This window comes from Carettochelys insculpta, chromosome 1, assembly GCF_033958435.1.
Source record: "Carettochelys insculpta isolate YL-2023 chromosome 1, ASM3395843v1, whole genome shotgun sequence".
Classification (NCBI taxonomy): Eukaryota; Metazoa; Chordata; order Testudines; family Carettochelyidae; genus Carettochelys; species Carettochelys insculpta.
Genome location: NC_134137.1, coordinates 305,088,387 through 305,106,715, shown reverse-complemented (window position 1 = coordinate 305,106,715; position 18,329 = coordinate 305,088,387). Strand labels below are relative to the sequence as shown.

The 18,329-nt window shown below is 40.3% G+C and overlaps 1 long non-coding RNA gene across 1 annotated transcript in view; it reads left to right on the top strand.

The window, feature by feature from the left end:
• The first annotated feature begins 16,536 nt into the window (after positions 1-16,536).
• LOC142007657 (uncharacterized) overlaps positions 16,537-18,329 on the top strand; it is a 91,217-nt gene continuing 89,424 nt past the window's right edge. The window contains exon 1 of the long non-coding RNA XR_012643975.1: positions 16,537-16,567. This is a non-coding gene — a long non-coding RNA (uncharacterized LOC142007657). The remainder of the gene's footprint in view (positions 16,568-18,329) is intronic.

The window sequence follows — 18,329 nt, the reverse complement described above, 5'->3', positions numbered from 1 at the left end:
AGGGTACAGTGTCCAGTGCCCAAGTGTGATACCTTGGTAACTTGCAATATCAAAAGTTTTAGCTCTAAAAAAAAGAAGCGTTGTTTTATCAGATTTAAAAACAGAGTTCCTTAGCTACAGCATGATGTTCTGTCTCAAGGAGAATCTCAAAATTTGCCCTTTCTTTGACAGCTTGTTAGTTTTGTGTGGGCAGTTTTTTCCCTTGTAGCTTTTAACAGAAAAGTTTTTTTCCCCCATCTGTACAGGGGTCTTATATCAGCAAATTGATCATGTTTCTGAAGTCTTTCATAAATTGAAGGTCACACTCGTAGTTTAAGCTTCCGAGACTGTGCTTTAGCAGGAAGTAAATGAGTTGATTGGTATGAAATTGGGTTGGTGAGGGAGGTCAGAATGCAGACTTATAGACAGGACCTGCTGCATTACAAAGAACTGGAGTAAAATTCATGTGCTTATTTTGTAGTGGCCTACTGATTTATTTATTTATTACTGTGTATTACAGCATTTGTGCATGGGGATAAAGTTAATGAGACATCTAAGAAAGAAACTATTTGAATATTCTAATGTAACTATAGAAGAAAATCAAAGTTAATAATTTAACCCATAATTTAATAACCAGTCATTTCAAATCAATAACATTCTAAGGGACAGTAGTGACATCCCAATTCGGGGATTCCATCTGATTCTGGTTAACTGATGACAAATAGTTTGAGTGTGTCTGTTATGACCAACAGGTCTCTTCAGAATTTGATGGCAAATGCAGAAATGGACCAACAGGCTTTGTAGAAGTGTTGTAATCAATATGACAGTATTGAAAGATTGTATGTTTGGGGGATCCAAGATGACAAAACTTTATAAACTTCATTTGCAAACTCTGATGCTTTTTTAAACAAAACCTGTACACATTTTATTGTCCTATGACTCCAGAGAAGGAATTGGAGAGAGAGTCAAACACTGTTATATGTCAAGTCCTGAAAAGTAATCTAATTAAATGAATAAAATACAAATGAGTTAATTTTGTACAAAGACTTCACTTATTTCACATATTGTTCTTGTGGATGTACTGGAAATTATGAAGAAGGCAAATATTTTCTCAGGAAACAAGGATGACAGATACTCTTCCATGGCCTAAATAGATAAATGTCCTAGTGAGCAGAGAACCTCTGTCACAGAAAAGCCAAAAGGGCTAGAACAACATCCGAGGTTCAGCTGGGTAGTGCTGAAAGGTGGTGACACCAAGGTGTTAGCAAGAGAACTTGCAGATCATGTATGTTCTTATAAATATCTAAAATTTAATTAATATGGATAAGACTTACTCTATAATGACTGCCAAGAAGAACAGGATTTGCCCTATTACATGCACCTGGCTCTAGTTAAGAATCATTCATGTGCAGCACTGGCTTTACTAAGAGTTAGCCTTACCACCAAACTGGCAGGGTCTATGCTACAATTATCTTTGTATAAAGAGATGCAACATCTGTATGTTAAATAGTTTGTTTATTGTTTCTCATCCATTCTGTGCTACATCCTTAGTAGCAGAGAAAGAGGGTGGATTTGAGAAAATATCCTGCAGAATGTAATATCAAGCTGGCTGTTGCATAGTTACTTGGCTCCCAAACATAACTGTATGTGCTTATACAGTTCTTTCTGATCTTACATTTTTGGCAAGGGCTTCCCTACTCTTGGAACTGGCACTCTGGTATCCCACAGTAATGCTTGCCAAGTAACAGAAAGGAATTCTTCAAAGCATCCCAAGTGAAAACCATAACAAGTGATTTGGCACAAATGAATGTGCAGGTTTCTCCTTTATTTTCAGCTCAAGATTCATGACTGGACCAAAATGCAGAATGCTTTCTTCTCCCCATACTTGCAAAGCCTTGTCTAATCTTTTAATTGGTCAGGAGTAAATTTACATATTTGCCTTTTTCACATGTCAAACGTAGCATAAGCTCAAGACTTGTCACTCCGCATAGGTTCTTTCACATGTATAGTACACTACTAAGCCTTCAAATTTTATAAAAATACAGGATGACACTGTTTCAATACATATTATTGCAAAACATTTACTGGACTGCAAAGACAACAGCAGAAAAAGTCTATTGATAGTTTTTATATTGAGTGAATGTAATTTCTCAATGTGCAATTCTAGGCCAGAAATTGCAATACTGACATTTTTCCCTGTTTCATAATTTGAGGGATCCTTTGTGTACATGGTCTCTATTCATGTTACACAATATCCCATTACCACTGTTAGTAGAGTTAATTGAAAAAAATTTGGAGATTCAACCTTTGTCTATATAGTGCATATCAAGTTTTTAGCATCTAAATATTTGTTAATAGTCTAGCTATTCTTGTACAAGCTATGTATGAATGCTATGGAAAAAGCATACAGTGACATAAGCCGGATTTTGCTGAAACCTGGGCAGTTGTCCAAAGCATCAAATAGAAAGGCAAAGAGGATCTGTTATTTACATCCAAGCCCTTATTATTTAAATGTTTTTATGATTTCTTTTTTTAAAAAATTAGAATGGAGAATCATGCAACAAGCTTTTTGTATTTTCTCACCTTTAGTGTGGTACTAGTTAAAAATTGTAGTGTAATTGAATCATCTTAACAAACCATATTGTGATCATCCAAATAGCTGCATGTGTCACCTAATTCATTTAGGTCAAAGCTGACTGAAAGATCTTACTGTATGGGAACAGATGCCAGGCTTCTTAGGGAATCTTGTCCCCATTGCTGAACAAAGAGAAGTTTTAACCTGCCACAGACTAAAATAAATGCTATTATAGTTTAGGAGAAAGAAGCGCGGTAAGCCATCAGATAAAAGTTGAGATGACTTGGTATCTTCTAGAAGTAAAAGACCATTTGAAAGTTACTTGTAGATTTATGATGCTTTCTGCAAGCATTTGGTATTTTTGTATGGTTCTAACATCTTGAACTGAAAAGGGAACAGTTTAACACAATGTAAAGGATTAAAATCTGATTTGAGAAAGGATTGAAAAGTTTAAAGGAGGTATGAATATCTGGTCAAAACACAAGCTGCTTGTACCAGGCCAGATTGCATTAATTGCACACAACCACAATAGATGTTGCTGCAGAAAAGTAATTCTTATTCTGAGCAAGAAAGTTTCTCTCAGGCTGTGGCTACACAGCACCTCCCTTTTAGAAGGACATGCAAATGAGGCTGATTAGAAATGCAAATGAGGCATGGATTTGAATATATCACCCCTCATTTGCGTATTCATGCAGGATCTCACTTCCAGAAGAGCTGCTTTCAAAACCAAAGTAGCCATGTAGATGGGGTTCATCTGAAAAAATATTAGGAAGAAGAGTACTTTCGAAAGCTGAATTTCCCTTAGAATGCACCCTCTCTACACGCCTGCTTTAGCTTTTGAAATCAGCTCTTTCGGAATCGAAATCCTGTGTGATTATGCCAAAGAGGTGCAAAATATTTAAATCTTTGCCTCATTTGCGTTTCCAATCAGCCACATTTGCATGCCCCTTCCAAAAGGGAGGGGCAGAGTAGCCACAGACTCAGAGAATGTGCAGTCCTTACACACCCACTACTTATACTGTACCCCTTCACTCCAAAATGCTCTTCCTACAATCTAGAAAACAGGACTTATGAGGGAAGACTGAAAGAATTCGATTTGTTTAGTTAGCAAAAGAGACGACTGAGAGGGGATTTGATATCAGTTTTCAAGTACCTAAACAGATGTTACAAGGTGGAGAGAGAAAAATTATTGTCCTTAACCTCTGATGGTAGGACAAGAAGCAATGTGTTTAAATTGAAGCAAGGGTTGTTTAGATTGGGCATTAGGAAAATTTCAGAGCAGTTAAATGCAGGAGTAAGTTGCTTATGTTGTGAAATGCCCATCACTGATGATATTTAACAGCAGGTTGGAAAGACACCTTTTGGGGATGATCTAGCTGGCATTGGGTCCTGTTCTGAGGACAGGGGACTGGACTTGACCTCTCAGGGTCCCTTCCAGTTCTAGTATTCTGTATTCTCCATTACCACGCACTAGTAGCTCCAGGATGCTGTCATTTCAGCTCACAATTGCGTTTCCCTTTTTGATCCCTCTCTCTTCTCCCTCAACATTAAAACTGTCATAACATCTTTTTTGTTTGCTTTTTCCAACAACAGCCTCACCAGAAATCTCTCCTTTCATCCTGAATCCAACCCCAATTCCTTTATCTAGGCCTTGCTCTTTTTTTCATCTTAGCCACGGCAACCACTTTTACTGCAATTTCCCTGACTCTTATTTCACTCCAAGGAACCAACCTATCAATCCAAAATGAAACAGCAAAACTGGTTTACCTGGCTCTCTGTTATGAATCCCTGATCAACTTCATGCCCTTTGTACTTGCTTTGAGGCATCTTCAAAATTTCTCATTACTACTCCCTTCCTATTTTATGCTGTTCTCTCTGCTCAAGCTATTCAGCTAACCACCTTCCTTGTTTCCTTCCATGCTTAGCTATGCAATCTGTCCTGCAGAAGAGATCTCCTTTCCTGAGCATATCTGTCAAGCTTCCATTCATTCCGCCTTCAAGTCTCTTCAAAAATCTTTGGTGAAACTGATAATTTTCCCTTGTGTGTATGTTTTAGAAATATAATGAAAAAAAAAACCATAAAACCCACAAAGCTTTTAACAAGTGCAGTACTAACTTCAGCAGATGTATAATCATTACTGTAGCCCATTCTCATATCACTCCAGTATTTTATTACCAACCTTTTTAGAAGTTTTTGATCTTAAACTTGAACTTTCTTGAAGCAGATATGTATTCTGAATTGTCCGTATGGCATCATTCCCTTACACAATTGTAGGACTGGAAGGGATCTTAAGAGGTCATCTAGTAGAATCCCCTGTACTCATGGCAGGATGAAGCATAATCTAGACCACCCCTGAGAGCTGCTTGTCTAATCTGCCTATTTTGGGAGATTTTTAAGGAGGTTTCACTGTTGACTCACACTGTTGACTCACATTTACTTTGTGGTCCACTATGAATCCAAGACCCCTTTCCTCCATACTGCTTCATGGGCCGTAATTTCACATTTTGTATGTATGCAACTGTCTATTCATTCTTCTGTGCCAAACATTTGATGGAGCTGTTGCCTTTATAAACATAGGTGCTGGAACTAGGAGGGCTGAGGGTGCACTCCTGCCATATTGCCTGACTTGAAGTGGGTTTCCATTATATACAAGGTTTACAGTTGATTCAGCAGCTCTCAGCACACTTAGTATGAAAATTGTTCCAACACTCCTGTTTTGGCCCATAAAAGCTGGAGGTTTTGTGTCTACTGAGCAGGCCCACTGACAGGGCAAGAGGGAGCAAAGGGGACCATTGCCCAGGCACCTCAGCAATGTCTGCAGTGAAACTAAAGCAGACTTCTTGCTTGCCCTCTGTCCACACTCTTCCCAGAAGTGTCCATCACATCCCTCTGGCCCCTGAGAGGGGCAGCCTCCATGCACTACCCTGCCCTGTGTGCTGACTCTGCAGTTCCCATTGGTCAGGAACTGCTGCAGGGTCAGTGACTGAGGGCAGCAGTGCACAGACACCCCACGCCCTGTGCCTAGGAGCTGCAGCAGAGGTATGTGTCAGTCACTTTTGGGAAGCAGCTGTGGTAAGCAGAGCCCCTTCATCTCCTCCCACACTCTACGCAAAATTGAATTCTTCTTTTTTCAGCCATCCCGTTGTTGAGCAAACTAGGAACGTCTCAGCAAGTGTGATAGCAAATACTCTGCTGCACCAAATTTTTCTCTGGATGCTTGGCTGCATCTACACTAGCAAGTTCTTTTGAAAACAATGGGCCTTTTCCCAAAGAGCCCACAAAGTGTCTACACATGAAATGCACTCTTTCTCTCTGAAATTGAAAGAATGCAGCACTTTTGCTGGTGGCCCTCCTCCTCTCCCAGATAAGAAAGAACACCTTTTTCTGAAAGATTCTTTCAGAAAAACCCATCTGTAGGCACCGCAGGGGGTCCTTTTATCAAAAAATCAGTCCTGGTGTTGGATTTTTCAGTCTCTGGCTCGTATTTTCAAAAGAGCAGGGGCTGTGTGGATACTTTCTATCAAAAGAATGGATTGATTTTGATCCACTCTTCTGTATGTGGACAAGCTCTTTCGAAAGAAGTTTTTTCGGAAGAGATCTTCTGGAAGAACTTCTTTTGAAAGACCACTATAGTGTAGACATACCTGTAGTAGCACTCATTGGCTGTGTCTATACTGAGCCCTAGTTCTTACAGTTTGATGCAAATAAGCAGTCTCAAAAATGCAAAATGGTGGCTCGTTTGCCTATTTGTGTGGCCAATGTGCTAATTTGCATATGGCGGCAGAAATCAAGCAGTGTAGACTGGGGTTCTGCCGGCAAAGATCCTCTTTGTCAGCAGAACCCCCGTCTATGTGGCTTGATTTCTACTATGGTATGCACATTGCCTCATGAATATACATATTGGCTGTGTTAGTATGCAAATGAGTCACCATTTTTCATTTTTGACGCTGCCTATTTGCATCAAACTGTCGGCACTAGGGCTCAGTGTAGACATAGCCATTGTGTGTTTCAATGAAGAAAGGCTAGTTCATTTAAAAAAATATGCCACCTAAGCCACTAGCTTGAAAAGATGTTAATGAATCTGAAAATTTGGATACAAAATACAAAGGGAAAAGATTTCTGCATTTCATTTGTATTTATACAAAGGGTATGTAAGAGCTTTTTCAATGGAAAATGGTTGGTATCCAGAAACAGCTGCCAGTTTTCTACATAGCCCATCAAAGTGCTGAATGATGCAGCATTGTATAGAAATTTTAGGACTATACTCAGGTTTTCTAGCCACATCATGCAAATAACCCAGTACTGGGAGTGAGAAATATTACGAGAACAGAACATTTAAAATCTGCCACCGCTGCTATGTTTCATAATGTGCTAGGATACCAAAAACATCTGCTTGGTTTTCCTGCTGCATTTTGTCTCATTAGCCATGTTTGCATATATTTAGGCTTCTTTGTTTCATTATGTAGAGGATCATAATCATATCATGTGTGCTGTTTGTCCAATAAGTGAGATGCTCATTTTGTGACCCAAGGGACTTGCAAAGAGATGTTTTAGATCTCCAAGAACACCCGCAATGCTTATTAAAGCATGGATGATGTTTTACTTTCACTTCAGTTAATATTCCGAAACTTACCTTACTGATTGATTACCTTATTTCTTCCTGACTCCCAAAAACTAACCTCTGTCAGTACCAAAATATTGCTGTAAATAGGGTTTTCACATGAGGAAGACTCTTAAACAAATAGCAGTGCTAAGGTTGTCCACCACTTTCCATTATAAATCCTGTTTTCATTTGCTTATAATCTTCCATGATGGGTGACTGCCTTCAACTGAAATTATTCATGATTTTTGGTGACATATCTCAGAGGAGTAGACATGTTAATCTTTATCTGAAAAAAAATGAGGAATCCCATGGCGCCTTAAAATCTAAGGCTACGTCTACACTATGAGATAAATTTGAAATTAAGGCAGATAGCTAGATATTATAAGGTGACTGTCTTCATGATAATGAAGCTTGGTTTACCTTGATTTAGGGAGCACTAGTATTGATATCATAACATCATCAGAACCATCAGGGGTAGCATCAAGTTTGAATGAAACCCAGTGTGGAAAAGCCAAGTCTTAAAAGTGAAAATATTAGCCTCCCCAGGTGTCCCATATGTACCCCACAATGTCCCAGAGTGTTCTGTTTTGGCCGCTGCACTCCGGGTGCTCAGGAATTAGGTAACAGGAAGAGTGTGAATTTCAGTTCATGACCAGGAAGCCTGTGGCTGTGGTGTTATGTTTGTATGAGAAACAACTTTCTTTCTTTGCTCTTAGCACTGTGAGAGCATCTACCCGTTACCAATAGCCCCAAAGTGGTTCTAGCTAGCTGAGCATTTGGTATTTTTTTCTGCACTCTCTGGCACCAGTCTCTGCCCCACTGCACCACGTGGCTGCAAGGCTGTTGTGGGGGGTCATGATTGTATGAGAGATCGAGAAAGTTCTTCTCAGTGGCTTACGTTTCTGCATGCCCTCCTTCATAGGCACCATGCAGTCGGAGTCTTTCCTGCACTCAGCCACATGATGTGGCTAGCCCCCAAACCAATAAAAGGACATGCCTGTGATTTGGTGCTGACCATGCTGTCAGGAAGCACCACGTCTTGGCTTCCACATGGTTAGTGTTCCAAGGATGGGAAAGATTTCCAGGGGCTTGCACCCGCCAGAAGGAAGTCTCCCCCAGCAGCTAAGATTTTTAGGGGCTTGCAGCCTCCTGGGAAGACTACTTCAGCTGGCCTGCCACTCAAATCCCCACGCCTTCCACCACAACAAGGACTTGGTGTCTAGATGTTGCCAGGTGGAATTCTCACCCGGAGGCTATGAACTGCAGGGCCTGGCAATCACCCATGGAGAACAGTTCAAGTGGCCCTCAAACAATGGACCCCTCACTCCACTGCCAAAAAGATTTTTGGGAACCAAGTCAACTGGTTGTTCAACATCCCAAATACCAAAGCACCCCACAATGTCAATGACATTTGGCAAGCCCCATCTCCATGTTGGCAATTTCTGTGTAGTGAAGAGGGACGCCAAAAATCTTTTTTTCCTAGTCTTTTCTATCCTCTTTCTTCTAACTTTGGACCCCTTCACACAGGGAACAGTGGGTGGAGGGCCAGTTGAGAACACAGACTGTACACAGAAGCTGTATAATGAATTGGGAACCCCAAAACCCTCCCCTCAGCAACTCTCTTTTTTCAAAACTTTACTATCTATGCTTTTTTCATGCTTTTTATTATCCCTGTATTATTTTCAGGGATCAGCTGTAACCAAAGGAGAGGGGACAGTTGGTGGAGGGCCAGTTGAAAACACAAACACCTGATGATTTTTATAAAACCTTTCATAATTCAGTTACAGGTACAGTTTTTAAAAGCAATTCAGTTGAAGAAGAAAGAGATTTCTATGTGTTTGGCAATCTGTGCTGATGCATTTGTTTTCCTTCCTCCACCTGGAAAAATGCATGCTTGCTTTCCACGGGAGAGGAATGAGGGCAACGCAATGTGGGAAGATGATGTCAAATACCAGTGAAAATACCCAAAATGTTATGGGGATGAGGGAACTGTGGGATAGGTTCCCACAATGCACTGCTGCCACACTCAATGTTTGCTGATTGAGTGTGGCAGCAATAGGTCGACTTTGTCAGGAGCACATGGGAAAGTAAGGATAGTCAAACTCAAATTTATAAAAAACAGCATTACAAAGTTGATATTAATAAATTTGAATTTGTCTCATAATGTAGACATAACCAACAGATTTATTTGCCTTCAGCTCTGGTGGATAAAAAACTACTTCATCAGATGCATGGAGACTACATGAGTGCCACAGGAATCCTCGTTGGCTTTATTAATTAGATAATTAAGTGATGATGATGATGATGTCAGGAAAAATGGTGTAGTTATTCCAATAATAAGATTAGGAAAAATTATCAAAGCCTCGAAATTTGGAAGAGAAGAGACCTTTGTGTCAAATCTGGTCAAGGTATGAGCCTTGGAAAAATTGCAGTGTCACGTGCTCAGTAAAGACTTCCTAGAATTTAAGGGGTAAAATCTCTAAAGATTCTGTCTAAGGGAATGCGTTCAAATCACTGTGTGAGCCAGACTCTGCATGCACCATCCCCAGAGAGCGACTAAGGATGATCCTGTCCACGGTTAAAAAGGCTTTTTCCGTAACAGCTGTTGTCAATGCTCTTGGCTAGAGTAGGGCAGGGCATAAGAAGTGATATCAGGGAGTCTGTCTGTTACGTGTTCAGCGTCCTCACATGCCATTTTCTGGCATTCAGGCATTGAGAAGTGTCTCACTGAAATACAGAGCAGAGAAAAGCCAGACTGGGTGAGAAAGAGCAAAGAAGTACTGGGTGGATAGGGTAGGGGGAAGCAACTGGGAGTTGGAGAGGGAAGACTATGATGGGATGGAGATGATGCGAGATGATGGAGAAAATGGGACCATGGTTAGGGTTACCACATTTGAACTTTCAAAAGAGAAGATACTCCTGAGAGTATCTACCAAGTATCTACCAGCTCATGCTGTATTAATGTTCTATTGATACAATAACATATGAATACAACATGAGTTGGTAGATACTAATACAGATTCACTCACTCTCAGGGGTGTCCTCTTTTATGAAAGTTCAAATATGGTAACCCTAAGCATGGTGGAGAAGAAGATTGAACTGTGGTTTAGAAGGAGAAATTGGATTGTTAAAGCAAAGAGACTAGGTTCTTGTTCCACAGAGGGAATGTGGGACTGGAGATTGGGTGAGGACCCCAGGGAAGGGAAGTGGGAGGCAGGATGGGGAGGCAAATGGAGAGAAACAAGTCAGACAAGGAGTGGGCTAGGACTGGCTGAGCAAAGAGAGTAATACTATGTGTTGGAAGGGGTTGAGCCTGGAGGCAGTATACACAAAGCATTTAACATGTGGATGCCTAGAAAATCACTGGAATCCACAAACCCAAGTTTAGATGCCTAGTGTCCCTAGGCAATGAAAGTAGACAGGTATCCTAGAATAGGATCCATTACAACCTGCCTGTATTCTTTACAGGGGGTGATGATGTGAGAAGTGAATGCTGAGCCTTAACCTTCTTGTGTATTTAAGTGCCTCAGTCTGAAAGGGAGGGAGATGCCTATCTGATCTTGAGACATGCAACTGGGAACCCCACTCCTGAAGTCAGTTGTCTAAGGTGCTTCCTGCAAGAATGACTTGGGCATGTCTGTAATTCTACACTGTGTTTCCCAAATTTATTTGTCCTTGGAACCTTTTTAAACTTGAAAGAATTTTAAGGAGTCCCATTCCCAGGATGTAATCCCCATTCCCCAAACCCACCCACCATCTCCAAGCTTTACCCACCTCAGCCCTCAGACCCCAAATCCACCCCTCCCCCATCTCCAGGCTTAACCCTCTCAGCTCCATCTCAAGGCTTAACCCTTCTCAGCCTCAAACCCCACCTCCATCCCCACGCTTAACCTGCCACAGCACCAACCTGGCCCCTGGGACTAACCCACCCATGGCACTAGCTGGAGAGCCTACGCTGCACAACCACGTGCAGCCAGCAGAAGGAAGGCTGGTGCAGAGGTGTTCCACTGGCAAGGGGAAGCCAAACCATGCCCACCAAAGAGGTGTGGCTGCCCAAGCAGCAGGGTGAGTAAGGAGCTCTCTGCAGCTCACTGCCCTGCTGCCGCTGAAATAATGGAACTAAATTTAGTTGGTTTAATGGCCAGATCTCTTCAGCCACCCGTTCAGCCATTCAACCATTTCAATTTAGCTCTGCTGTTTCAGTGGTGGCAGAGAAGGGAGCCACAGAGGAATTTTCTTGCAGAACCCTTATTTTCACTTCGTGGAACCCCAGGGTTCCACAAAACACCATTTGGAAAACACTACTGTACACAACATGGAGGAGGCTGTGTTGGAGGAAGTAGGAGTAGAAAACACTACTCTACACAACATGGAGGAGGCTGTGTTGGAGGAAGTAGGAGTAGAAGGTGGCCACTCTGATGAATTTTAAATGAATTATTGTGATGCTGGGTTATAGGCTATAAAGGAGGTGTCTTTCCCGCTCCTGGGACACATAAGTCCAATTCTGGATCTGGGCTAAAGAGTCAGGGAGAGGGGAGAGATTGAAAATTGAAGAAGGAAACTAGAGAACACTGGGTAAGGAGACTAGGGTGAGACTCGGTATACCAGGATGGGATTGGGACAAGGAGCTATGTGTGGGGAAGAGCAGGACCAGGACTGGACAGAGGGAAATAGGGCAGAAGGGGGTGCCTAGGGAGTGGGTATGGAAAGAAGCAGAATCTGTAGCCCCCTAGTCACACTCCCCTACAGCAAGCAGAAAGAAATCCAAGATGCCTGAGGTCTCACCCTTCCAGCAACCATCTGTGAAACTCACTGATAAAGCACGTGTCTCATCCCCCTTTATTGTTTGTTCTCATAATAAGTTACTACGGTTAGCAATAATGCAGTAGCTCAAGTTGTGGAGTCTGTACAGTAGATTTAAAAGTTTCAACCCTGTTCCTAGAATCCTAGGGCTGAAAGAGCCCTCAGGAGGCCATTGAGTTTATGCCACTGCCCAAAGCAGAGTCAACCCTAACTAAATGATCCCAGCCAGCACTTTGTCAAACCAGGACCATCTCTCTAGATAAAACATTCTAGCACTTCACCACCCACCTAGGCCATGTCTACATTGGTACAAATCTTCGAAATGGCCACGCTAATGGCCATTTCAAAGATTACTAATGAGGCGCTGAATTGAATATTCAGCGCCTCATTAGCATTAAAATGCTTCCTGCTGCGGTGCTTCGAAAACGTTGCTTTTGAAAGCCCACTGTTCAGTGCAGCAACACAGGGGTCCTTTTCTAAAGGACCCTGCACTTTTCAAAATCCCCTTATTCTGAAGGACTTCAACATGTGAGGGGTCCTTTTGAAAAGCTGTGGGCGTTCGAAAGAGGCGCTTTTGAAGAGCCACGGCTGGAAGCATGCTAATGCTAATGAGGCGCTGAGTATTCAATTCAGTGCCTCATTAGTAATCTTTGAAATGGCCATTACCATGGCTATTTCGAAGATTTGTACCAGTATAGACACAGACCTATTGAAATAGCTTTTCCTAATACCCAACATAGATCTCCCCTACTGTAACTTTTGAGACTACTGCTCCTTGCTTTGTCATCCGTCACTACTGAGAACAGCCTCTCTCCATCATCTTTAGTACCCCACCCCACCCCACCCCACCCCCATTTTCCAGAAGTCGAAGGCTGCTATCAAATTGTGTCTCATTCTTCTCTTCTGCAAACTAAATAACCCCAAATCCCTCAGCCTGTCCTCGTAGATCATGTGCTCAAGCCTCCTAATCACTTTGGTTACCCTCAGCTGGACCATCTGCAATGCATCCACATCCTTTCTGTACTGGACTGGACACAATACTCCAGATGTGGCCTCACCAGTGCAAAATAGAGGGAAATGATAACTTCTCTAGATCCGCTGGAAATGCTCCTGATAATGCACCTTAATATGACATTGGCCTTCTTGGCTACTAGGGCACACTGTAGGCTCATATCCAGCTGCTCATCCACTATAATCACAGGTCCTTTTCTGCTGCACTGCTATTTAGCCAGTCTATCCCCAGCCTGTAACAATACCTGGGATTCTTCCATCCCATGTGCAGGACCTTGCACTTTTCCTTGTTTAACCGCATAAGATTTCCTTTGGCCCAGTCCTTCAATTTGTCTAGGTCTCTCTGGACCCTATCCCAACCCTTCAACATATTTACCTCTTTGCCTATCTTAGTGTCACCCACAAATTTGCTGAGGGTGCAATACATCCCTTCCTCCAGGTCATTAATAAAGATGTTGAACATTACTAGCCCTAGAACTGATCTTTGGGGCACAGCTCTTGAAACTGTCTGCCAACCAAATACTGAGCCATTGATCACTACCCATTGGGCCTGACCATCTAGCCAGCTTTCTATCCACCTTTCAATTTACCCAATCCATACTTCCTGACCTTGCTATCAAGGATACCATAGGAAAATCTATCAAAAGCTTTGCTAAAGGCAAGGCATGTCCTATCCATTGACTTCCCCATGTCTACAGAACCAGTTACTTTATCATAGACATTAATCATTTTGGACAGGCATGACTTGTCCTGGGAGAAACTATGTGGACTATTCCTAACCACTTTCCCCTCTTCCAGATGCTTCAAAAAGCATTCCTTGAGAATTCCCTCCATGATTTTTTCCAAGGACTAAGACCTCATGTATGTGAATGTGTTGCCATATGGAGCTTTCTGTTTATTTCTCAGTTTTCTTCTTTGAATCAGAAATTGCAGACAAAATAATGCTAAAATATTAAGAAATGTTAAAGTTAAGAAATGTCAAAATTAAGGATGGCTCTGCTTAACAGTGGAAAAGCTGGCTTTGAAAATAATTATTTCCCAGCCTTGGATATTCTTGAAAGAGCCAAATGCAGCATGGGGAATTTTGAAGAATCTTGGATTTATTTATGTGTAATTTGGTTTTGTCATTTTAACTCTTTTTGAAATACTAAAGTGTTCCTTTGAAATTCCTGCTGGCACAGGAAGAAAAAAGATATTTGCAAGCATCTAGTAGGAGTTGAAGAAAATAATCTAAAGCTATTGAAAATATTTAGATTAGATTTAGAATAAATTTAACACTGTGCTTTAGTGATTTTTAAGAAAGTGCATTTAAATTATAGCATCTTCTGTTATAACTGTTTCCAAGAGCTTGCAAATATGGAAAAAGCCTGAACTTCACTGTAATGTAAAGTACTTCATTTACTTTTCTGTGCCTCAGTTCTCCATATGAAGAACAAGTAGGACACATCACTTCCCCTGCCCTTTGTCTGTTTTTTTTTAAATTTAGATGTGTAGCATTTTCAGTTCAGTAACTATCTTTCATTATGCATTTGTGCAACACTAGCACACTAGTCTGTATTCACAACTTTAATGTTAATAGTATGCAGTGTAGGCTATTTTAGGTCTTTGGATGCAGCACTCTAATATGGGCTTGTATCAAGAAGCCTGTAACAGAAATTCTGTCTGCCACCTTCAGTAGGTACTGATCTTGCGGGGGGAAAGGGGGGAATTATCTAGGTGAGGTCACTCATTTACCTCACCTGAATTAGGATGTAAGACATGGGTGGAAGGAGTGGTTAGGAGTACCCAAGCCTGTGGAGAAAATGTGAATGTATCTTTGCTACTGCTACACATTTGCTCATAACTTCCACACCTGCCTTTCCACCTCACTCATGTCTACTTTTCTGCCTTTGTCACCCACATAGAAAAACAGCTGCAACTAATCAGCACTGTAACCTTGTGTTCACAATCAATCTCAGGGAAATCTTTTATTTCCCCTGAGTTAGTTCTTGCAAAGACCTTACCCTGTGGCCCAATGCCAGGGATGGGCGATTCAGTTCCCATAAATTAGCTTAACTCCTTCTTCCATTTAGATGAATGAAGGGTGGCTCACAAGCCCATAAGATTTAATGAGGTCTGTGATGCCTACAGCTCAAAAGACCTGCTTGCTCTCAGTCATTAACACCTTCCAGCATAACATTATGTTGTTGTGGTTGTTTTCTTTGTTGATAAAACTAAACCAAAAGCAGGCTTTCCATATTGTGTGAACTGTGTTTATTGAGCAGATTGGAAAAGCCACCTGCTCACAGGGCCAAATTCTATAAAAACTGATTCAAAGCCTATTAAAATCAATTGGAGTCTTTTGCTTATTTGAGTAGACTATATATCAGTTCTCACAGGATGTGTATACACTGGCCCCTCCCTTTCGAAAGGTGGATGCAAATGTGGTGGGTTGAAAATGCAAATGAGGCACAGATTTGCACATTCAGCAGCTCATTTCCATAATGGCGGCCACTCACTTTCAGAAAATGCTGCTTTCAAAAAGCCATGTAGACTGGGTTCATTTAAAAGGAAACCCACCCTTTTGAAACACCCTTCTTTCTAATTTTCTTCAAGAAGAAGGGTGATTTTTGAAAGCAGGGCTTCCTTTCAAAGGAACCTCATCTACACAGCTGTTTTGTGTTTCAAAAGCAGCACTTTCAGAACGTGAAAGGCCACAATTATGCAAAAAAGGTACTGCGTATGCAAATCTGCAACTCATTTGCATTTTTACCCAGCATATTTGCATGCCCCTTTCAAAGACGGGGCAGGATAGATGCAGCCATAATGTTTACCCAAATGCAACTCCTAGGGTAATCAACTTAATTCATTGGGTATATGAGCTGAGCAAGACCTGTAGGCTTTAGCCCCGAACAAGACATGATTTCTGCACAATGGATTCTTCTACCATTACTTTTTATGGTGAAGTTTCCATTGACTTTTCTAAAGTCCATGTGAGGAAAGAGTTGTGAGAGTGAGAAACATTCACATAATTTTGTTTGTGTATTATGGCCTCTAATCTCAAACTGGCAGAAACTGAATGAATGATCAAGAAGTTAAAACTATGGAATCATTCACTCACATTTTTAATCAGCAGGTTGGTGTGAAAGCACAAGAACGGCAAATTAGGACATTTGCCTCAGTTTTAAAACGGGCCAACAACAACAAAAATCATCAAATTAATTACGTAAATACATAAAACCCCATATATGTCAATGAAGGAGCGCCGACATAAAAAGGAAGAAGTTTCTTCTTCTGAGATTCATTTTTGTAGATCTTATGACTGATTCCTCTTTCTTGCTTCTCAACCACTCACAAGAACTGAAGGGGCTAGAACAAACTGAGAATAATTAATGTGTTTTTCAAACAGCTGTTGTTTGTGGGCAAAGAGATAATGGCAAATGCAAAGAGAGAGGTGCCAGACAGTGTTTAAATGGAATCTCTCTCACTTTCTCTTTTTTAAAGTGAAAAAGAAAAGCGAGTTTGAAGAGTGAAGAATCTAGAATTTATCTGGTGCATATTCCACACTCAAGATTTCCTTGTGAATAGAAAGCTGCATTGATGGCAATCATATAAGGTATTTTAAATGCTCCAAAATATTTGGTATCCTTGTTGATTTTGTTTAACTTGTGAAATTTTTTTGTGCAAGATACTTAATTTTTAGGAAACAACTGTTTTCTTTTAAAAATTGCTTTTTCTGACTTCAAAGATGCATTGAATTAGTTGAGGCATATTTTTATGGCTATTATGTTGCTATTTCAGATTGCAAGGCTAAGCAAAAACACAATCTGTCTGCATTTGCTGACTGATCAAAAACTTCTTGCATTCCTTTGCTTTCTTTCAGTACCAATTTATGCTTCATCAAATTCTAAGTCATCATGGTTCATTATCCATAGATGATCTTGAGCAGTCTTGCATCATAAAAAAAATATGCTGTGGCATCTGCTTTTGTGCTTTTGTGTACCACTGTACATATCACTTCTAGGCTAGGTTATCTATCTTTAGTTTAATCTCTGTTTAATACACCATGTTGATGGGTACAGCTGTGTGTATCATTGCTATCGCATATGTATATTCCAACCCATGGAAACTGTATACGTTATGTATGATGAACAGTGTAGCAGTGTTTATAAAATGTCTGCTTTATTGTTTTAGCTAATGAATTCCACCCAATTCATTTATTACACAGCTCAGAATCTTCATTAGCCAATCAAATTGGTTCCTCAGTCTGTCATTTAGGTATCTTGTACTAAATGTAAGACAGTATTTTGAAGTTAGTTGTAATTGAATTATACATAATGATCTTTTTATTCAGTCCCACATTTTCTGAATATTCAGATTTTAGAAATTATAAATGAATTACATAATCCTGACACTTCAGATTATTAATATTGATTATATTCATAAAAGTTAATGATGGCCAGACATCCACAATTGTGCTTAAAGAATTGAATTACCATAGAGGAAATAAAGATTCAAATGGTTACTATTATTAAAATACTTTTTAATGAAAGTTTATCATATGTTTAGATAATGATATATAAAATGTTAGTTCGTACTCTTTTGTATCCTGCAATTCACATGCCGAATGCCTTTGATTAGGGGTGCCAGGCTAATATTTTAAATTTAACGAGAAGGTAACTTACTATTAAAAATGCATCCATTACTTCTGACTCCTTTATCTGAAAGCCAATGCTTTCAGTAATGACATTCACTACTCATTCTTTTAGCTTTGCTTCAATGCTTCTTGCATTCATGAGTGTTTAAAATATTGTGAACTGAAATAATTGGCTTTATGTACACAACTTTAGTTTATTCTCAGTACACTGTGCATAGCTCTGCCTACTACAGCCCAGAGATCCAGAGCCACTTAAGTGACATTCTGAGTTATTCTTTTCTGTCTCCCTTAGGAAGTCATAGCACAAGAGAAAGATAACATTCATTTTATTGTAACAAGGCTGAGACATATTTTGATTAAAATAGCACAGTATTTACCACTTCTTCTAACTTTTATAAGGTGTTTTCATGGTCTGAACTTCTTTGCAAGATTTTAGGGTGTGTCACACATTACTCATACTACTTTTTCTTGCTCACTTTGTATGGCTTCATGGTGTGGAGGAGGAAGAAGAAAGAAAGAAAGAAAGAAAGAATTTGAGATATTTCATAGGTTAAATGGTAAACAAAAACCTACGAAGCTAAGGAAATAGTAAGACGTTACCCAGTAAAAGTTTGCAACACAAGTGAAAGCTTAAACAGTAAACTATTTTGTATCCAGGATTCTAACATCCAGAACTCTCAAATAACCGGTATTTTAACCATAAGTAAATTTTAGCTATGTT